The sequence below is a fragment of the Paramisgurnus dabryanus genome, chromosome 13 (genome assembly GCF_030506205.2).
Source record: "Paramisgurnus dabryanus chromosome 13, PD_genome_1.1, whole genome shotgun sequence".
Classification (NCBI taxonomy): domain Eukaryota; kingdom Metazoa; phylum Chordata; class Actinopteri; order Cypriniformes; family Cobitidae; genus Paramisgurnus; species Paramisgurnus dabryanus.
The window spans coordinates 38,833,102-38,856,527 of NC_133349.1; the positions used below are offsets into that span (position 1 = coordinate 38,833,102).

The 23,426-nt window shown below is 39.6% G+C and overlaps 1 long non-coding RNA gene across 1 annotated transcript; it reads left to right on the forward strand.

The window, feature by feature from the left end:
• The first annotated feature begins 20,442 nt into the window (after nt 1-20,442).
• On the forward strand, nt 20,443-21,247 carry LOC135741718 (uncharacterized). The gene is made up of 2 exons (XR_010529563.1): nt 20,443-20,788; nt 21,104-21,247. It is a non-coding gene; the product is annotated as an uncharacterized lncRNA (long non-coding RNA).
• The last annotated feature ends 2,179 nt before the right edge of the window (nt 21,248-23,426 follow it).

Sequence of the window (23,426 nt, forward strand, 5' to 3'; positions counted from 1 at the left end):
ATCTCATGACCCATAGGTGGCGCTGTCCTCAAATTTGACATGGTACCCCAGTTCATGGTCCTTATGAAGGGTACCAAGTTTTATTTCAATTGATCAAAGAATGACCGAGATAATGACTCAGAACGAATTTTGGGTCGACATCGATAAATGTACGCATTTATAACTTTTGAACAAAGATAAAAATCAAAATTCTGTTCGGTCATTTCTATGCACCTCGGTCCAAAGATTATCTGTGCCAAATTGCGTAACAATGCAATGAACGCTGCAAAAGTAGTAGCGAAAAAACAAAATACTGTACTTTTCAAAATGGCCGCTACTGTAATGGGTGGAGTCTTAATGTAAGGTGTTCATTGTAATGAGCGTGAGGAGAGCAATCAGATGTACTAAGTAGAATTTTTGTTGATCAAATTATTCTAGAGTTATAACCATTTGAATATTGAATTTTTGAAGTGTTGGTGGCGCTATAGAGTTAATGCTAGAGACCCCATATTTGGTCACATAACTATTTAGGACCACCACTACAAGTGTGGCAAATTTTTTTCATTTTCCTATGTACGGTTCATAGGGCTGCCATTGACTCCCATTGGGGAAGAAGAAATATAATAATAAATATAGCTGCAAGCAGCGATTCGGGGCCAAGCACCTTTAGCGCAATGAGCACCCAAAGCACAGCAAGCAACATAGAAGGTATCAATAACCCAATGCTCACTGACCACCCAAGGTGCATCAAGAACACAAAGCGCAGCAAGTACCCAAAGCGTTGCAATGACAGAGCAGAACCACCGCAGTGCAGAGCAGCAACAGAAAACATGGCAAAAATAGAACATATGTGAACTACAGACAGGTCAAGAAGAATAGGTGGGAAAGAACAAAACTTTAATAGAAGAAATTAACACCTGCCTCAGGTGGGATTCGAACCCATGAACTCAGGATCTCTATGCATACGACTTAGTGGATGCGCCACTCAGCAGACACAGCTCAAGGGGCAGCAGGAAAGAGATTACAGAAATGCAAGCATTGACATATGCCAATCACCAAAGATGTAGAAATGACACCGCAGAGCAGAAATCACAGAAATACAATGTATATGAGAATCAAAAAGCTCAAATGAGATTGAAGACAAGAAGAACATTCCGTAGAGTAACGCTATAAAATGTAATATAAAGTAATTAACTATGACAAATAGACAACATCACAGGGACGATCAACTTTACAGAGGTTTTTCTCAAAAAAATTCCTAGGTGCAAGAAAAATCTGTTCAGTCATTTCTGTGCGGATTGCTCCAAACATTATACGAGCAGAACCTGGCATAAAATAAACAAAATTTGTAAAAGGAGTAGCGAAAAAATCATTTACCATATGCCTTACAATAACACATGAACAGAATGATGGAAAATGACAAACGAGATATCGTTGCAATCGGCATAAACCAGTGAATACAATTTCACAAAGAAAATTAATATCCGACAAAGTATTCAGAAGTTATGAGCAGTTCTATAAGAACTGTTATAGTTTATAACCCCTAGGTGGCGCTGTATTCTGACTTCCCAGATACAATCAGGACATCATGCCGAAGCTTCCTACCGATTTTTGCGCCAATATATCCAATACTTCAAAAGTTATAACAATTTATGACAAATTTCAAAATGGCGGACAGGCGGTTCGGTCAAACCCGGCATAATACACATCGACAGATGCGGCATGAGGTAAGGAATCCGTAGACATCAAGATCATAATTTTCTGACAAACGATTCAGAAGTTATGGGCAAAAATAGCCTATTTTCCTATCTCATGACCCATAGGTGGCGCTGTCACCAAATTTGGCATGAACCCCAAGTTCATGGTCAACATGAAGTGTACCAAATTTCATTTCAATTGATCAAAGAATGACCGAGCTACAGCTTCAGAACCATTTTTGCGTCAACCTCGTTAAGTTTGCGCATTTATTACTTTTAAACAAAGATAAATATCAAAATTCTGTTCGGTCATTTCTATGCGGTTAGGGTTAGGGTTAGGAAAGAGATTAGGCCAAAGCCAGACAATCTGACCTGGTTGTGTACTGGCCATCGCTCAACTGGCCACCTCAGGTAAGTATCCGTCATCATACCAATAGTACACAAGCACTCACATGAATATTTAGTGAGCTCAGGGTTGAGCCTTCTAGGTTTCGTGGTGTTGGGGTTAGAGTTTGTGTTGGGTTAGTCCATCTGTATGTATGCCCATTTCGCGACGTTTCGACATTTTTGTGTCTTCTTCAGGCGAGGCTAAAGTCGGTACCTCTCGTGTGGAGAGCTCATCAACACTTAAATAGGGTGTAAAAAATATTAAACTAAATTTGGTAAGTATAATATTGTGCTCTCATCACTTCTTTGATGAGGACTTGACGAATTAACACCCTTTTGAATTTTTAACTACCCCTTAAACTCTTTTATAACACCAAAATACACTCTGAGAAGCAAATGGTTGCTTTACTCATAATACTACCAGCACAATGACAAAAACCACACTTTTCAAGGCCCAGAGAACGAGGCACTGACTGGGTTAGGAAAGAGATTAGGCCAAAGCCAGACAATCTGACCTGGTTGTGTACTGGCCATCGCTCAACTGGCCACCTCAGGTAAGTATCCGTCATCATACCAATAGTACACAAGCACTCACATGAATATTTAGTGAGCTCAGGGTTGAGCCTTCTAGGTTTCGTGGTGTTGGGGTTAGAGTTTGTGTTGGGTTAGTCCATCTGTATGTATGCCCATTTCGCGACGTTTCGACATTTTTGTGTCTTCTTCAGGCGAGGCTAAAGTCGGTACCTCTCGTGTGGAGAGCTCATCAACACTTAAATAGGGTGTAAAAAATATTAAACTAAATTTGGTAAGTATAATATTGTGCTCTCATCACTTCTTTGATGAGGACTTGACGAATTAACACCCTTTTGAATTTTTAACTACCCCTTTAACTCTTTTATAACACCAAAATACACTCTGAGAAGCAAATGGTTGCTTTACTCATAATACTACCAGCACAATGACAAAAACCACACTTTTCAAGGCCCAGAGAACGAGGCACTGACTGGGTTAGGAAAGAGATTAGGCCAAAGCCAGACAATCTGACCTGGTTGTGTACTGGCCATCGCTCAACTGGCCACCTCAGGTAAGTATCCGTCATCATACCAATAGTACACAAGCACTCACATGAATATTTAGTGAGCTCAGGGTTGAGCCTTCTAGGTTTCGTGGTGTTGGGGTTAGAGTTTGTGTTGGGTTAGTCCATCTGTATGTATGCCCATTTCGCGACGTTTCGACATTTTTGTGTCTTCTTCAGGCGAGGCTAAAGTCGGTACCTCTCGTGTGGAGAGCTCATCAACACTTAAATAGGGTGTAAAAAATATTAAACTAAATTTGGTAAGTATAATATTGTGCTCTCATCACTTCTTTGATGAGGACTTGACGAATTAACACCCTTTTGAATTTTTAACTACCCCTTTAACTCTTTTATAACACCAAAATACACTCTGAGAAGCAAATGGTTGCTTTACTCATAATACTACCAGCACAATGACAAAAACCACACTTTTCAAGGCCCAGAGAACGAGGCACTGACTGGGTTAGGAAAGAGATTAGGCCAAAGCCAGACAATCTGACCTGGTTGTGTACTGGCCATCGCTCAACTGGCCACCTCAGGTAAGTATCCGTCATCATACCAATAGTACACAAGCACTCACATGAATATTTAGTGAGCTCAGGGTTGAGCCTTCTAGGTTTCGTGGTGTTGGGGTTAGAGTTTGTGTTGGGTTAGTCCATCTGTATGTATGCCCATTTCGCGACGTTTCGACATTTTTGTGTCTTCTTCAGGCGAGGCTAAAGTCGGTACCTCTCGTGTGGAGAGCTCATCAACACTTAAATAGGGTGTAAAAAATATTAAACTAAATTTGGTAAGTATAATATTGTGCTCTCATCACTTCTTTGATGAGGACTTGACGAATTAACACCCTTTTGAATTTTTAACTACCCCTTTAACTCTTTTATAACACCAAAATACACTCTGAGAAGCAAATGGTTGCTTTACTCATAATACTACCAGCACAATGACAAAAACCACACTTTTCAAGGCCCAGAGAACGAGGCACTGACTGGGTTAGGAAAGAGATTAGGCCAAAGCCAGACAATCTGACCTGGTTGTGTACTGGCCATCGCTCAACTGGCCACCTCAGGTAAGTATCCGTCATCATACCAATAGTACACAAGCACTCACATGAATATTTAGTGAGCTCAGGGTTGAGCCTTCTAGGTTTCGTGGTGTTGGGGTTAGAGTTTGTGTTGGGTTAGTCCATCTGTATGTATGCCCATTTCGCGACGTTTCGACATTTTTGTGTCTTCTTCAGGCGAGGCTAAAGTCGGTACCTCTCGTGTGGAGAGCTCATCAACACTTAAATAGGGTGTAAAAAATATTAAACTAAATTTGGTAAGTATAATATTGTGCTCTCATCACTTCTTTGATGAGGACTTGACGAATTAACACCCTTTTGAATTTTTAACTACCCCTTTAACTCTTTTATAACACCAAAATACACTCTGAGAAGCAAATGGTTGCTTTACTCATAATACTACCAGCACAATGACAAAAACCACACTTTTCAAGGCCCAGAGAACGAGGCACTGACTGGGTTAGGAAAGAGATTAGGCCAAAGCCAGACAATCTGACCTGGTTGTGCACTGGCCATCGCTCAACTGGCCACCTCAGGTAAGTATCCGTCATCATACCAATAGTACACAAGCACTCACATGAATATTTAGTGAGCTCAGGGTTGAGCCTTCTAGGTTTCGTGGTGTTGGGGTTAGAGTTTGTGTTGGGTTAGTCCATCTGTATGTATGCCCATTTCGCGACGTTTCGACATTTTTGTGTCTTCTTCAGGCGAGGCTAAAGTCGGTACCTCTCGTGTGGAGAGCTCATCAACACTTAAATAGGGTGTAAAAAATATTAAACTAAATTTGGTAAGTATAATATTGTGCTCTCATCACTTCTTTGATGAGGACTTGACGAATTAACACCCTTTTGAATTTTTAACTACCCCTTTAACTCTTTTATAACACCAAAATACACTCTGAGAAGCAAATGGTTGCTTTACTCATAATACTACCAGCACAATGACAAAAACCACACTTTTCAAGGCCCAGAGAACGAGGCACTGACTGGGTTAGGAAAGAGATTAGGCCAAAGCCAGACAATCTGACCTGGTTGTGTACTGGCCATCGCTCAACTGGCCACCTCAGGTAAGTATCCGTCATCATACCAATAGTACACAAGCACTCACATGAATATTTAGTGAGCTCAGGGTTGAGCCTTCTAGGTTTCGTGGTGTTGGGGTTAGAGTTTGTGTTGGGTTAGTCCATCTGTATGTATGCCCATTTCGCGACGTTTCGACATTTTTGTGTCTTCTTCAGGCGAGGCTAAAGTCGGTACCTCTCGTGTGGAGAGCTCATCAACACTTAAATAGGGTGTAAAAAATATTAAACTAAATTTGGTAAGTATAATATTGTGCTCTCATCACTTAGGGTTAGGGTTAGGTTAGGGTTAGGTTAGGTTAGAGTTAGGCCAAAGCCAGACCCAAGGTCCAACTTGGAAGCACTGGCCATCGTTCAACTGGCCGCCTCAGGTAAGTTCCCATTATCACACCAACAGCCCAAAATAGTATGCACAAGCACTCACAATATCCTACTTTTTGGAAAATAAATCCACCTTGGTGGTTAGTGAGCTTAGGGCTGCTTTTTGCAGGTTTTGTGACGTTGGGGTTAGGGTCTGTGTTCAGGTGAGAGGATCTAAATGGATCTACTTCAATCACCATCCACAATAAAGGTTTCCAGATGATGTTATGCTGGTGTTCGAGAGAAGACTTGGTCTGTAAGCCTGTATCACGCGACGTTTCGACAGCTTTTCGTGTCTTCTTCAGGCGAGGCTTGATTTTTGGAATTATTAAAGAGGACTCAACACCGTTCTTCTTGTGGAGACTGACTCAAATTGGGCCCAACACTATTCCAAAATTTTCAGAAGGACATTCAACATCGTCCAATGACAGAGACTAATACCAGAACGGTTTTCTACACTGTGTTCCTGACATAAGACCATAACACACCGTCCCAAAGTGTGCCTCCATCCTATTTTAGACGTGAGATCTCCCTTAAAAATCCATCCTATACTTACTTTCCCTATTTTGGGCCGATAGGAGATTTTTAGGTGGGTCTTTAATGTCTCTTTTTCAGTGGAAACCAGTTCTAAAACGAGTGCTCCATGTCATTCTTCGTGTTGAGCAACGTTAGGGTTAGGTTAGGAGTTAGGTTAGTCCAGAGCCCAGACAAGTCCAGACCCGGTTGTGCATGGGCCATCAAGCTCTGACCACTCCAGACAATCCAATGGACACCCCAGGAACCAGAAAAGCCCCCCGCTCCCCATCATACAAAATTATGTAATATTCACACATCAACAGATCTCTGAATGGGCAATAAGAAAGAAGAAAGAAGAAAGTCCATCCTTTGGTGTAATCTGTACGTGGAGAGAGTGAGAGACCATGACCAATCCACCACTGTGTACCTAGAACAGCCTCCAGGACCTCTGTGTTTAGATTATGTGTCTGAAGAAGGGAATTTTTATTTTATTCAGTGTGTTCAGATGATCTTTTATTGTGTAAAGGAAATATAATGTCAAAATGAATTTTTAAAGGAGTACTGCATCCCAGTATAAGTCAATGGTGCCCCAGATACAAAGTGTGTTAAAATCAGTATATGGGGTTCTAATCTCTAATGCTATGGATTTTAGGTGTATAGTGTATGTCAGACACAGTGTATCACACCATAAGGGTTGTATTCATATAGTGTTTGATATATATAGAGAGGGCTGGTGCACTTGGGTTAAACGTTCAGGCCCCTGTGATGTTGGGGTTAGAAAAGGGAGAGGTTCAGGGTTCTAATGAACTTGGTGTAAAGACTCTCATAGGGGTGGTGTAATTGGGGTTAGTGCCCAGACTCCTGTGATGTTGGGGTTAGAAAAGGGAGGGGTTTGGGGTTCTAATGAATTAGTGTAAAAACTCCCATAGGGGTGGTGTAATTGGGGTTAGTGCCCAGGCCCCTGTGATGTTGGGGTTTGAGAAAGGGTAGGTGTGGTGTTCTAGAAGTTAAGGAGGCTGTAGTGTTGAGAAAACACAATATGTGTGACCTGGATTGGGTTTAGGCACAGAAGGTGTGGTGCATCGACCCTTGTGATTGGGGTATGGGCCTTATTCAAGGTCAATCAGTGAGGTTATCCGTGTGTAAATTGGTATGGTCTCCCCCGTCTCTGAAAGCATACAGAGAAAAAATGTGTGTTAAAAACATATACAAATCATTAGTCAGATTTTTCATAATGGTGCATCTTTCAGCAAATAATATATAATATATAAAGGGAGACCTCTGCATGGCGTGTCTGTTGTAAAGAAGACAGTGGGCCTAAAAGGAAAGCATAGCGAGTTAGCTCAAAAACTAGGCCTCATTGAGACCTCTAGGAAATTCTGTGTTCAGTTTTTTAATCCACAAACTCTCTGTTTTCAATCTGTCCCTAAGAGACCAGCGTGGATCTGATTGCAAGCCTGTCACTTTGAGTTCTTTAAGTCCATGTTTTAGGAAATGTTGTACTAAGTGTCTGCGTTTATCAATTTTGTGGATGATATTGTGTACATGTTGATAAACTCTAGTGTTGATTTGATTTTTGGTTTGTCCAACATACTGCTTTTGACACTTATTACAGAAAATCAGATACACACAATTAGCCGAGTGGGAGGACAGAGACTGTTTTAGCTCAAAAATTTGTTGTGTAAACCTATTACGTACCCAACGCTTATAAGTGTAATATTTACAGGTTCCAGCTTTGCTTTTAGTTAAGGGTTTAGACACCTTACTATGAACTAATTTGTCAAGAAGATTTTTATTTCTGCAATGGGCAGCAATAGGTTTATGTTTCTGTAAGCAATTAGTGGAATCTGTAAATTTGAAAAAGTTTTCCTTAATACTCTTATTAAGTTGGATACTTTGATTACAAAATCTAGAGACCATGGGTATAATCTTAGTCCTAGGTGGGTTATCAGTTACCGTGGCCTTTTTGGGTTTAAGAAAAGACTTGTGTATACTTCTCAGAAAGGATCTAGAGTAATTTCTCTGTCTCAAAGCTGCAAAGAGTGTTTTAGTAGCTATGTCAAATTGAGATTTCTCTGTGCATATCCTATGAAATCTGAGTAGTTGTGATTTGATTATACCCCTAAAGGTGTGTTTGGGGTGAAAGCTAGATTTGTGTAACAGACAGTGTGTGTCTGTGTCTTTAAAGTATACTTTGAAGTCTAATCTGTTAGTGATGTTAAAGGCTGTACCTTTGTACGATACCACATCTAGGAAATTCACCTCAGTGTTGCTGATTGTGAATTTGATCTTAATAGAGCTCTGATGGTTGTTAAGGTGTTCTGTGAAATCAGAAAAACTCTCTCTGGAGTGGGTCCAGATTCCCCATATGTCATCTAGGAAACGGAAGTAAGCGTGTGGTTTTAGAGGAAAGGAAGAGAGAGCAGACTCCTCCCAGGCTGCCATAAAAATGTTTGCGTATGAGGGTGCAAATTTCTTTCCCATAGCTGTTCCCTTAATCTGTAGGTAAAATTTAGAGTCAAATTCAAAATCATTTTTGTTTAAATTGATATCCAATAATTTTAAAATATACTCATCTGGTCTTTTAGAGTCAGGATATTTCTCCATGCACTTTCTTACTGCTTCGATACCTGCTGCTGTTTCAATGTTAGTGTAAAGGCTGTCAATGTCAATGGTGAAAAGAAAGGCATCATTAGGGATATCAATATCTTTAACTTTGGAAATGAAATCATACGTATCCTTCAGGTAGCTGGGATGTTTCTGTGAAATTGGGCCTAGGAAATATTCAATATATTCTGCCGTGTAATAAGTCTCACTGTTACAGTCTGAGACTATGGGGCGTCCTGGAGGTATTTTAAAAGGGACACTCCATTTCTCTGGTTCTTTGTGTATTTTTGGCAGTAAATAGAATCTCCTAGCTCTAGGAATAGAAGGGCCCAATAGATATTCTTTTTGTTTGTCTTTCAAGATGTTTTTCTCATACATTTCCTCTAAAATACCTCTTACTTCCGTCATGGTGTCCAAATAAATAGGTTTTTCAAGACTTTTATAGTGTTCGGCCACTGCTAATTGTCTCTGACCCTCCCACAGGTATTGGTCTCGATCCATAATAACAACTGCGTTGCCCTTATCGGCTGGTTTGATCACAATTCGTCTGTTTTTCTGTAACTCTCTAACGGCTGTCTCTTCATTCACAGATAAATTTGGTCGTGGTTTAATAGACCAATTGAGGTGTTTGAATGCATGGTAATCAGCTCTGATTATGGAGCTTATGTGTTTAGGTAAACTAGATAACGCAGGCGTCCAATCGGAGCCATAAGTGAAAGGTAATTTGCGTTTACGGCCTTGTTTGCCTTCGAAAAAGGCCTCTAGCTTGAGTCTTCTATGATATTTTTGCAAGTCTTTTTGGAGCTCAATTTTCTGTGTCTTAAAACTCAAAGGAGTGGGAATGAAAGATAGGCCTTTAGAGAGGACATCCTCTTGTGTTTTAGTGAGTACAAACGAATTGGAAAGATTGACTATTAAGCTATGTTCACCAAATTTTTGGGTTACTAACGGAGCAAGTTTAAATGTTGCGCCCAATGTGTTAGCATAGCTCTAGCCGTAGCGGGCCTCCAGTGTATATGGTCAGTGTCTACTGCAAAATGTGTGTGGGACAAAGGAGGAATAAAGGTGGTGTTACTGCGGATGTAAGTATTCAGCTGTTCCAAGAAAGATTGCTCCTCAATAGGCAAGGATCTGGAGAAGTTAAGCATAGGTATATACAATTCAGTGTTAGGTAGGCGTTTTTTCACTATGCTAACCACTTTTTCAATCTCCTTCGTGACCGTCAGTCTGTATCTTTGCGTTCTATTATTTACACCAAACGCCACCACAAGCTTTTCGGGTTTTACCGCAATCACTGCTCTTTCCAAAAGGTGACTAGCGTGTTGGAATTTGGCACCAGGGAAACTATCAATTTGTAAGTCTTGAACGTCATAAGCAGGGATTCTGGCAATGTTTGAATCTCCTATTATTACGAATTTTTTCCTTATCGTAAGACTCCAATCTGACAATTTCTTATTGGTGTTAACGTGCCTGGTGGGTTTGCTAGTAGATTTTGGTGTCGACGGCGGTCTGGAAATTGGTGTAAGTCCTCCCTCAGCTCCAGTCGGAGTGGGGGTTTCTGTTCTAAAGATACCGGCCTCGTCAACCACTATGCTAGCGGTATCGGGCTGTGGTTGAGGAGAACTATGCTCCATCGGTATACCGGTATTTAAAGGGACAGTGTTACCATCAGGAGAAGAAAAAGATTTAGATTTTTTGTATAGATCTATTATATTAGATAATGGAGAGTGTTCTCGAGATGGATGTGATTGCCCCGAATCCCCCGTGTCGTCCGAATAAAGAGGTGGACTAAATCCTCGCGATGGCGCATGCCCGGCCGGAAAACTATCATCTAGATCATCGGTCGGCTGCTCCTCTGATTGAGGAGCTATCTCTTCTACGTTCTCACCTTCATTCTCGTTATTATTTACGTTGTTATTGTGTAACTCAGCACCCAGAGTGGGAGATCGCAAGGAGCCACGCCCGGTAGTGTTGTCCTTCTCCACCCCTTGGGGTCCGAGAAGTGGCTCCTGCGGTGTCCCATCCAAAGTGTCAGTCTCCACATCGTCATTTTGTGTTTGAAGCGGAACTAAATTGGTCTTAATAGGAAGTTTATCTCCCTCGTTCCCTTCACTCGTGTTTAATGGGAGTAATGTTACTTTAGCGGGCTGCATCTGAGGTGCGAGATCAGACATTATTGTCGTTAGTTCAGAAGTTAGGGTTAGGTTAGGAGTTAGGTTAGTCCAGAGCCCAGACAAGTCCAGACCCGGTTGTGCATGGGCCATCAAGCTCTGACCACTCCAGACAATCCAATGGACACCCCAGGAACCAGAAAAGCCCCCCGCTCCCCATCATACAAAATTATGTAATATTCACACATCAACAGATCTCTGAATGGGCAATAAGAAAGAAGAAAGAAGAAAGTCCATCCTTTGGTGTAATCTGTACGTGGAGAGAGTGAGAGACCATGACCAATCCACCACTGTGTACCTAGAACAGCCTCCAGGACCTCTGTGTTTAGATTATGTGTCTGAAGAAGGGAATTTTTATTTTATTCAGTGTGTTCAGATGATCTTTTATTGTGTAAAGGAAATATAATGTCAAAATGAATTTTTAAAGGAGTACTGCATCCCAGTATAAGTCAATGGTGCCCCAGATACAAAGTGTGTTAAAATCAGTATATGGGGTTCTAATCTCTAATGCTATGGATTTTAGGTGTATAGTGTATGTCAGACACAGTGTATCACACCATAAGGGTTGTATTCATATAGTGTTTGATATATATAGAGAGGGCTGGTGCACTTGGGTTAAACGTTCAGGCCCCTGTGATGTTGGGGTTAGAAAAGGGAGAGGTTCAGGGTTCTAATGAACTTGGTGTAAAGACTCTCATAGGGGTGGTGTAATTGGGGTTAGTGCCCAGACTCCTGTGATGTTGGGGTTAGAAAAGGGAGGGGTTTGGGGTTCTAATGAATTAGTGTAAAAACTCCCATAGGGGTGGTGTAATTGGGGTTAGTGCCCAGGCCCCTGTGATGTTGGGGTTTGAGAAAGGGTAGGTGTGGTGTTCTAGAAGTTAAGGAGGCTGTAGTGTTGAGAAAACACAATATGTGTGACCTGGATTGGGTTTAGGCACAGAAGGTGTGGTGCATCGACCCTTGTGATTGGGGTATGGGCCTTATTCAAGGTCAATCAGTGAGGTTATCCGTGTGTAAATTGGTATGGTCTCCCCCGTCTCTGAAAGCATACAGAGAAAAAATGTGTGTTAAAAACATATACAAATCATTAGTCAGATTTTTCATAATGGTGCATCTTTCAGCAAATAATATATAATATATAAAGGGAGACCTCTGCATGGCGTGTCTGTTGTAAAGAAGACAGTGGGCCTAAAAGGAAAGCATAGCGAGTTAGCTCAAAAACTAGGCCTCATTGAGACCTCTAGGAAATTCTGTGTTCAGTTTTTTAATCCACAAACTCTCTGTTTTCAATCTGTCCCTAAGAGACCAGCGTGGATCTGATTGCAAGCCTGTCACTTTGAGTTCTTTAAGTCCATGTTTTAGGAAATGTTGTACTAAGTGTCTGCGTTTATCAATTTTGTGGATGATATTGTGTACATGTTGATAAACTCTAGTGTTGATTTGATTTTTGGTTTGTCCAACATACTGCTTTTGACACTTATTACAGAAAATCAGATACACACAATTAGCCGAGTGGGAGGACAGAGACTGTTTTAGCTCAAAAATTTGTTGTGTAAACCTATTACGTACCCAACGCTTATAAGTGTAATATTTACAGGTTCCAGCTTTGCTTTTAGTTAAGGGTTTAGACACCTTACTATGAACTAATTTGTCAAGAAGATTTTTATTTCTGCAATGGGCAGCAATAGGTTTATGTTTCTGTAAGCAATTAGTGGAATCTGTAAATTTGAAAAAGTTTTCCTTAATACTCTTATTAAGTTGGATACTTTGATTACAAAATCTAGAGACCATGGGTATAATCTTAGTCCTAGGTGGGTTATCAGTTACCGTGGCCTTTTTGGGTTTAAGAAAAGACTTGTGTATACTTCTCAGAAAGGATCTAGAGTAATTTCTCTGTCTCAAAGCTGCAAAGAGTGTTTTAGTAGCTATGTCAAATTGAGATTTCTCTGTGCATATCCTATGAAATCTGAGTAGTTGTGATTTGATTATACCCCTAAAGGTGTGTTTGGGGTGAAAGCTAGATTTGTGTAACAGACAGTGTGTGTCTGTGTCTTTAAAGTATACTTTGAAGTCTAATCTGTTAGTGATGTTAAAGGCTGTACCTTTGTACGATACCACATCTAGGAAATTCACCTCAGTGTTGCTGATTGTGAATTTGATCTTAATAGAGCTCTGATGGTTGTTAAGGTGTTCTGTGAAATCAGAAAAACTCTCTCTGGAGTGGGTCCAGATTCCCCATATGTCATCTAGGAAACGGAAGTAAGCGTGTGGTTTTAGAGGAAAGGAAGAGAGAGCAGACTCCTCCCAGGCTGCCATAAAAATGTTTGCGTATGAGGGTGCAAATTTCTTTCCCATAGCTGTTCCCTTAATCTGTAGGTAAAATTTAGAGTCAAATTCAAAATCATTTTTGTTTAAATTGATATCCAATAATTTTAAAATATACTCATCTGGTCTTTTAGAGTCAGGATATTTCTCCATGCACTTTCTTACTGCTTCGATACCTGCTGCTGTTTCAATGTTAGTGTAAAGGCTGTCAATGTCAATGGTGAAAAGAAAGGCATCATTAGGGATATCAATATCTTTAACTTTGGAAATGAAATCATACGTATCCTTCAGGTAGCTGGGATGTTTCTGTGAAATTGGGCCTAGGAAATATTCAATATATTCTGCCGTGTAATAAGTCTCACTGTTACAGTCTGAGACTATGGGGCGTCCTGGAGGTATTTTAAAAGGGACACTCCATTTCTCTGGTTCTTTGTGTATTTTTGGCAGTAAATAGAATCTCCTAGCTCTAGGAATAGAAGGGCCCAATAGATATTCTTTTTGTTTGTCTTTCAAGATGTTTTTCTCATACATTTCCTCTAAAATACCTCTTACTTCCGTCATGGTGTCCAAATAAATAGGTTTTTCAAGACTTTTATAGTGTTCGGCCACTGCTAATTGTCTCTGACCCTCCCACAGGTATTGGTCTCGATCCATAATAACAACTGCGTTGCCCTTATCGGCTGGTTTGATCACAATTCGTCTGTTTTTCTGTAACTCTCTAACGGCTGTCTCTTCATTCACAGATAAATTTGGTCGTGGTTTAATAGACCAATTGAGGTGTTTGAATGCATGGTAATCAGCTCTGATTATGGAGCTTATGTGTTTAGGTAAACTAGATAACGCAGGCGTCCAATCGGAGCCATAAGTGAAAGGTAATTTGCGTTTACGGCCTTGTTTGCCTTCGAAAAAGGCCTCTAGCTTGAGTCTTCTATGATATTTTTGCAAGTCTTTTTGGAGCTCAATTTTCTGTGTCTTAAAACTCAAAGGAGTGGGAATGAAAGATAGGCCTTTAGAGAGGACATCCTCTTGTGTTTTAGTGAGTACAAACGAATTGGAAAGATTGACTATTAAGCTATGTTCACCAAATTTTTGGGTTACTAACGGAGCAAGTTTAAATGTTGCGCCCAATGTGTTAGCATAGCTCTAGCCGTAGCGGGCCTCCAGTGTATATGGTCAGTGTCTACTGCAAAATGTGTGTGGGACAAAGGAGGAATAAAGGTGGTGTTACTGCGGATGTAAGTATTCAGCTGTTCCAAGAAAGATTGCTCCTCAATAGGCAAGGATCTGGAGAAGTTAAGCATAGGTATATACAATTCAGTGTTAGGTAGGCGTTTTTTCACTATGCTAACCACTTTTTCAATCTCCTTCGTGACCGTCAGTCTGTATCTTTGCGTTCTATTATTTACACCAAACGCCACCACAAGCTTTTCGGGTTTTACCGCAATCACTGCTCTTTCCAAAAGGTGACTAGCGTGTTGGAATTTGGCACCAGGGAAACTATCAATTTGTAAGTCTTGAACGTCATAAGCAGGGATTCTGGCAATGTTTGAATCTCCTATTATTACGAATTTTTTCCTTATCGTAAGACTCCAATCTGACAATTTCTTATTGGTGTTAACGTGCCTGGTGGGTTTGCTAGTAGATTTTGGTGTCGACGGCGGTCTGGAAATTGGTGTAAGTCCTCCCTCAGCTCCAGTCGGAGTGGGGGTTTCTGTTCTAAAGATACCGGCCTCGTCAACCACTATGCTAGCGGTATCGGGCTGTGGTTGAGGAGAACTATGCTCCATCGGTATACCGGTATTTAAAGGGACAGTGTTACCATCAGGAGAAGAAAAAGATTTTGATTTTTTGTATAGATCTATTATATTAGATAATGGAGAGTGTTCTCGAGATGGATGTGATTGCCCCGAATCCCCCGTGTCGTCCGAATAAAGAGGTGGACTAAATCCTCGCGATGGCGCATGCCCGGCCGGAAAACTATCATCTAGATCATCGGTCGGCTGCTCCTCTGATTGAGGAGCTATCTCTTCTACGTTCTCACCTTCATTCTCGTTATTATTTACGTTGTTATTGTGTAACTCAGCACCCAGAGTGGGAGATCGCAAGGAGCCACGCCCGGTAGTGTTGTCCTTCTCCACCCCTTGGGGTCCGAGAAGTGGCTCCTGCGGTGTCCCATCCAAAGTGTCAGTCTCCACATCGTCATTTTGTGTTTGAAGCGGAACTAAATTGGTCTTAATAGGAAGTTTATCTCCCTCGTTCCCTTCACTCGTGTTTAATGGGAGTAATGTTACTTTAGCGGGCTGCATCTGAGGTGCGAGATCAGACATTATTGTCGTTAGTTCAGAAGTTAGGTTAGGGGAATGAAGGCCTTTTCAGGCAGCACTGGCACAGGTATACTTAAAAACATTCACTCTGGGAAAATTAAAATAATGTGTCAAAGGTAGTTCAGTCTAAAGTTATAAAGTTCTTTCAATGTGTGTAATAAAAAATGAAAAAACAATCTAAAATCAGGAGAGGATGTTATTTAAATAAAAAAAGGTTTTTAACAGAGAAACACAGAAAACGGAATTGCCAATAATACACATTTTAGAATTGGGTTCAGAATAAAAAGTGGAAAGGAGAATTAAGGTTTATAATAATAAATATGTAAAATGAACAAAGACAATTAAGAAAGGAAAGAAAAAACCTGGGTTTTGGAAATACTAGGGTTACTAAAATTGGGGTTAGGGAAAGGGGCAGATGAGGGGGATATTTTAATATAATAAGGAATAGGTTTAAAAGAATAAAAAGAAGAAAGGGTTTGAAATCCCAGGGTTACTGACATTGGGGTTAGGGAAGGGGGCAGGGGAGGGGATTATCATATTAATACAATGATGTAAAGACCATTGACAAGCATGTATTTAAAAGACTTTTTTATGTGTAGGGGGCAACCGACACTGACACTAGTACAGCCTGGAACAAGAGGTAATAAAATAATAAAAATAAAATGGTTTACAAATCATTATTAGTGCAAACAAAAAGAAAAAAAGAGGGGAGGGGGGGAAAAAATTAAGTGCTTTTTACAGTAAGTGCTTAACAAAATACACAACAAATCCACACGTGATACGATTCCCGCTGTATGTGTGAGTGTCGGTTGTCCCCTTCTTTTTCTTATCAATGCTGTATATCCTAATCTGTGTGTAAATAAATATACTTACTTCTATATACATTTCTCAAGTTATATATTAATTGATTAATTCATAAATACTATTTTGTATTATATTTCTCAAGTTGTATATTAATTGGTTAGTTCATAAGTACTATTTTGTATTTGGATAAATCAAAGATAACATATTTTTTTATAAAACAATAAACCATTTGCTCTAACATGCTTTTACTTTGAAATTCTCCTCCTCTCTCTCTAACTGCTCTTAGTGTTTTAGCAGAGGTTTGCCCGCAGGGGGCGACATCTCCCCGACGGTGCTCCTGCGTGTCTTTTTAAAAAAAATTAAATACCCTCTCTCTCCTGGATACGGCTGATTGATATTAAATTCAAAAAACAATGAAAAGGTAAGTTACAAACCGCATTCTGAATGCTTTAAAAACACACTCTTGACTCATTACGACTAAAACTTTTCATTAAGACCACTTGGATCAATGGTTTTAAGAACCTTTATCCACTTTCTCTCAGCCGCTTGTCTCTGACACTGTGACCATGTGACATCGTGTTCAAGCCCCGTTATACGTAAATGATCCATTGAATGTTGTTTAAAATGTTCATATAAGACTGTAGTTTTATTACCTCTCCTCATATAATAAAGATGTTGTTTTAGTCTACACTCCATTGTATTTTTAGTTTCTCCTATATATAGTTTTTTACACTCTGTGCATTGAATGGCATAAACGATGTTGGAAGTTTTAAGTTCAATTTCACTCGATGTTAATCTACCCACCCCAGTCACATTATTTGATACAAAATTCAGTTTATGGACATAGTTATGTAAACCTTGTTTGGATTTCTTAGAGGTGAGTTTTGCTCTAACTAATATATCTTTAAGGTTTTTATTTCTCCTGTATGCCATTGTAATTCTATAATTTGTCAACTCTGTCTGTGTCTGCTGTGCCTCCTGAAAGTGGGACCTTAGCTGACGGCCCAAATGGCCCAGGGATCGGGAATATGTTACCACCAGAGGTATCCTATTTTCAGCTTCCCTTCCTATGTGATCATTCTGAAAGGATTGCCTAACTTCTGCTTTAATTTTTCTAAGGAATCTCCTCGAATAACCCCTGGGCCTCAGGGCCTTAAATAAAGTGTCCGTAGCCGCCTCCACATCCCCGGAAAAGGTACAGATCCTGCGGAACCTGACAAGCTGGGATTTAATCAAACCCCTATAAGTGTGTTTGGGATGGTAACTAGACTTATATAAGAGAGCATGCCTATCCGTTTCCTTAAAGAAAACTCTAGTGGCTAAGGTTTTAGAGTCACTAACTGGTGGCTGAAAGAAAACCTGTGTGTCTAAAAACTCCAATTTATCTGATTGTACATTATGCGTAACTGTAATGGCTGTATGGTGTGTATTCAAGACACTTATAAAACCTTTAAAGTCTTCCAATGAATGTTGCCAGAGGCCAAAAATGTCATCCAGATATCTAAAGTATCTACAGGGCAATTTCTCACATTTAGGAAACACTGTTTCTTCCCACATGCTCATATAAATATTCGCATACGCCGGGGCAAATTTCTTGCCCATGGCCGTACCGTGAATCTGCAAATAATATTTGTCATTAAATTCAAAATCATTTGTGGTTAGACTCAATTCCAAAAGTTGTAAAATTTCCCCATCTGGCCTCCTGGGGTCAGGGTGTGTTTGAAGAGCCCTCCTAACAGCTTGTAAGCCCAATTCCGTGTTAATGTTTGTATACAGTGAATTAATATCTATAGAAAAGAGAAGGGTAGACATTGGAACATTGAGGTTTTTAAGTTTATTAACAAAATCATATGTGTCCTTAATATAACTGGGGTGTTTTTGAGACAGTGGATTGATGTAATAATCAATATATTCCGCTATACGGCTGGACTCTGAAGAACAATCACTAACAATGGGGCGGCCGCAGGGAACCTCAAAGGGAATCGTCCACTGTTCTGGCGGTTTATGAATCTTGGGAAGTAGATAGAACTGCCTGGGCCTAGGAGGATCTGGACCGAAAAGGTAAGATTTTTGTTTTTTATTTATATATTTTTTCTGATAAAGATTTTGAACTATATTCCGTATTGTATCCTGTGTTTCTAACTGAGTAGAATGACGTAATGGCCTATAATGTTGTTTATTGTTTAACTGTCTGTTTGCTTCCAATAGATATTGTGATCTATTCATAATGACTATTTGTGATCCTTTATCTGCCGGTTTAATTATAATCTGACTATTACTTTTAAGTTTATCTAAAGCTTTCCTTTGAAATTCTGTAACATTTGATGTGCCACATTGCCTAGGTCTATAGTCAGAAAAACTAATTAAATCTTTTTGGATTATCTCCCGAATAGGCCCAGAGACAGTTGTTAAATCTGGTTCCCAAGTAGAAGGGTCAGTAAAGGGCACGTACTTATAAGATGATTCATATTGAAAATGATCCAAAAGTTTCAATCTTCTATGGTAACAGTGGACGTCTCTTTGGAGCTCCCTGCGGCTTACCTGACTCGGTGTGGGGATAAAGGTCAGCCCCTTTTCCAGGACCTCGATTTCTGTCGCTGTCAACGCATAGGAGGAAAGGTTTGTTATATTTGACAAGTGGGAAGTGGTGGAACCCACTTCCTTCCCACCTAAAAGTTTAACTGGTCTAACCAAAATGTAAGGATGTTTGTGGCAGTTTCACGGGTCCAATGGACAGGGTCATGGGGTTCTGTGCGGAATAACAATCTGTTCAGATCAGGTAAGAATTGACATTTATTCCCAATAAAACTGTTCAATTTGCCAAGTAAACCTTGCGTAGCATTTTCTAAATTTTCAGAAAAGTTAATTATAGGAATATAAATTTGAGCATTTGGAAATTTGACTTTGCTGGTTCTCAATAGTTGCTGTAACTGCTTGCAAGTTGTCGTTGTTTCCTGCTTACCTAGACAATTGTTCAGTCCTACTGACAAGATAACTATTTCTGTTAGTGGTTTCGGTTGGATTTTCTCCAAAACCCCATTGATGTGGTAGAAGGTGGCTCCCGGAAAGCTATCTATCTGTACATCCACATGTGAGCAGAAAGGAATACGGGCCAGATTGGAGTCGCCAATTATAACAACCTTTTGTTTAATGGAGATTTCCCAATCAAAGATTTTTCTGTTGGTTCTCCTATGCCTTGTAGGTTCCCGACGGACAGACAGAATCGGACCCCCTTGCAGGCCGATTGCTGAGGTATTAGAGAGGGACTCAGGTTGGGGTTCATTTAAAAGAGATAACTCTTTTGGTATTTTACCCCTCATCATCTGTCCCTCACCCTCTAGCATGTTGTTGCCAGTTTCGGGGGTCCCCTCCGTCTTTGTCCGAGGAACCTGCAAATGTAAATTGGCATCAGGAGAAGAAACCTCAGGGTCAGTGCATATGATTAATTCCTCTCTATATACATTGCTATTCTGAATCAAGTTTGTGTTTTTAATATCAGAGTCGCCCTGTACCTTGCCAACATCAGGTTCCACACTCTCCGCACCTCCCCTCGGGGACGACTGCGGCGAAGCGGCTCGATGGACCTGCACCGACACCTCCCTAGGCACCGTAAACGTAGGAGGGTCCGGCCCATTCACACTGGGTTCAACGGCACGGGCCGGCACATCTACCTGTACTACAGTATTCAACAACTGAATGTTATTTTCAGACTTGTTCAAATGTTTGGTTTCATTTATCTGTGTTTTAGCTCTACCGTCTACCAATGCCGACGCATACGATCTCCTCCGAGACAATCTAGATGACCTAGTGGGAGGCGGAATGGAGTCCGAGAGAGCTGGAGGTACATCCTTAGTGGATCTTTGTACCATTGATCTCAGCGTGTCTACAGAGCTATCCGTAAATTTACGTTTGTATCTCATTTTGCTCCACAGCACTGCTTTGTCAAACGCTTCTGTATCAAAAGTGTCTATGTTTTCTAATCCCGTAGCTATCACTACGTCGTAATGTTCTCTAAGGATGGTCATATTCTGATCCATCCACTGAGCCGTATTCTGTTTAACTCGTTCCAAAGTTTCGGCATTGGGAGACGAAGGTTTAACGAATGCTGTGAGTTTGGTGACTTGTTTGAGCATACCGAGGGGACAGGATTTTTCTGCCATTGATCTAGAAAGAATTTCAGAATGGTGTATGGCTTGAAGCAGTTTAAAATATTTCTTGGTCAAGACTAAATCTATCGGAACGTCTCTAATTCGACCTTCTACTCTATTTTGGTTTTTTGAGGTCTGAGCTATCCTTTTCTCACCTGGGAATACTGTGTCCACCAGTGGTGAAAAACGATTGAAGAGGGGAAGAGACATGATTTAAAAGTTCTCAACTAAGGGACAAAAACATAAAACCAGAGGTAAGTATAACAAGATAAAACATGAACAGGTAAAAAACATTTGAAAAAATTATAAAAACCACAATTGTACCCTCCTAAAATTAAATCAAATCCCTCTATAAAAGTTAAAATAGCTCCCAATATTCAAGTCTTCAATTTAAACAAAGAACTAACCAATTGCAATTTGAAAAATACTAACTTTTCCATAGATGATGAGATCCACCTAGGGGCCTGTTTGGGTCATTACAACACTTTCATCCAAACACATTTATACCTTCTGTTATGTTTCACTCAAAATGAAAAACAGTAATGGTTGCTTTTTGTGTCTTTCAATAGAGTTCTACCATTTTGGAGACAGCACAGTGAGTCCTGATGAGGTTGTGTGAAGGGAAACCAATCCAGTTCTCTTTGGAGAATCTTCAGTGTGCACACCCTTTGTTGTAAATTTCCAAAAGTGATTATAAAAGAGATCCACACATACTCACTGTTCACTCAATGCATGATGCTATTATGGCTTCCACAACTTGAAGGTTGATGATTGTGTATAGATCCATTCTGGCATAGGATTACATTTGTGTCTGAGTTCAAACAAATTAAAATCTTAAACTTTATTTAACAAAGAGCTAAAATAAATTTCACAAAGGGATAGAAAAAAACAAATGAAATCAAAAAAGAGCCTGACGTTTCGCCTACTTCGGCTTCATCAGAGGTTACTGATTGAATGGCTCACAAAGACTTAAAAAGGAAAAGGAAGGAAGTGGTACAACATGGCACAATCTGATTGGTCTAAATTGGTATAGGCCTCCAGGGTTTCTTTTTTCACCCTTTTTGGGAATATTAATGGTATCTTCCCTTTGGCCATATCCTTTATGAAAAAAAATAAAATAAAAAAAATGCTTTTACCTGAACAAGGTACATGAATAAGTAAAATGAAATAATTAGGTTAAAAGACATCATATTTTTGTTTAGACAAGGTACGTACACCTTTATATAATAGCAACAATTATTAACACCAACCAAAAAACCTAACAACATTTCCATTTTTAATTATAATTATAATTTACATTCCCCTTATAAAAGTGTTTCAGTAACCTGGCGCTGGCAAAGGTTAGGTTAGGGGAATGAAGGCCTTTTCAGGCAGCACTGGCACAGGTATACTTAAAAACATTCACTCTGGGAAAATTAAAATAATGTGTCAAAGGTAGTTCAGTCTAAAGTTATAAAGTTCTTTCAATGTGTGTAATAAAAAATGAAAAAACAATCTAAAATCAGGAGAGGATGTTATTTAAATAAAAAAAGGTTTTTAACAGAGAAACACAGAAAACGGAATTGCCAATAATACACATTTTAGAATTGGGTTCAGAATAAAAAGTGGAAAGGAGAATTAAGGTTTATAATAATAAATATGTAAAATGAACAAAGACAATTAAGAAAGGAAAGAAAAAACCTGGGTTTTGGAAATACTAGGGTTACTAAAATTGGGGTTAGGGAAAGGGGCAGATGAGGGGGATATTTTAATATAATAAGGAATAGGTTTAAAAGAATAAAAAGAAGAAAGGGTTTGAAATCCCAGGGTTACTGACATTGGGGTTAGGGAAGGGGGCAGGGGAGGGGATTATCATATTAATACAATGATGTAAAGACCATTGACAAGCATGTATTTAAAAGACTTTTTTATGTGTAGGGGGCAACCGACACTGACACTAGTACAGCCTGGAACAAGAGGTAATAAAATAATAAAAATAAAATGGTTTACAAATCATTATTAGTGCAAACAAAAAGAAAAAAAGAGGGGAGGGGGGGAAAAAATTAAGTGCTTTTTACAGTAAGTGCTTAACAAAATACACAACAAATCCACACGTGATACGATTCCCGCTGTATGTGTGAGTGTCGGTTGTCCCCTTCTTTTTCTTATCAATGCTGTATATCCTAATCTGTGTGTAAATAAATATACTTACTTCTATATACATTTCTCAAGTTATATATTAATTGATTAATTCATAAATACTATTTTGTATTATATTTCTCAAGTTGTATATTAATTGGTTAGTTCATAAGTACTATTTTGTATTTGGATAAATCAAAGATAACATATTTTTTTATAAAACAATAAACCATTTGCTCTAACATGCTTTTACTTTGAAATTCTCCTCCTCTCTCTCTAACTGCTCTTAGTGTTTTAGCAGAGGTTTGCCCGCAGGGGGCGACATCTCCCCGACGGTGCTCCTGCGTGTCTTTTTAAAAAAAATTAAATACCCTCTCTCTCCTGGATACGGCTGATTGATATTAAATTCAAAAAACAATGAAAAGGTAAGTTACAAACCGCATTCTGAATGCTTTAAAAACACACTCTTGACTCATTACGACTAAAACTTTTCATTAAGACCACTTGGATCAATGGTTTTAAGAACCTTTATCCACTTTCTCTCAGCCGCTTGTCTCTGACACTGTGACCATGTGACATCGTGTTCAAGCCCCGTTATACGTAAATGATCCATTGAATGTTGTTTAAAATGTTCATATAAGACTGTAGTTTTATTACCTCTCCTCATATAATAAAGATGTTGTTTTAGTCTACACTCCATTGTATTTTTAGTTTCTCCTATATATAGTTTTTTACACTCTGTGCATTGAATGGCATAAACGATGTTGGAAGTTT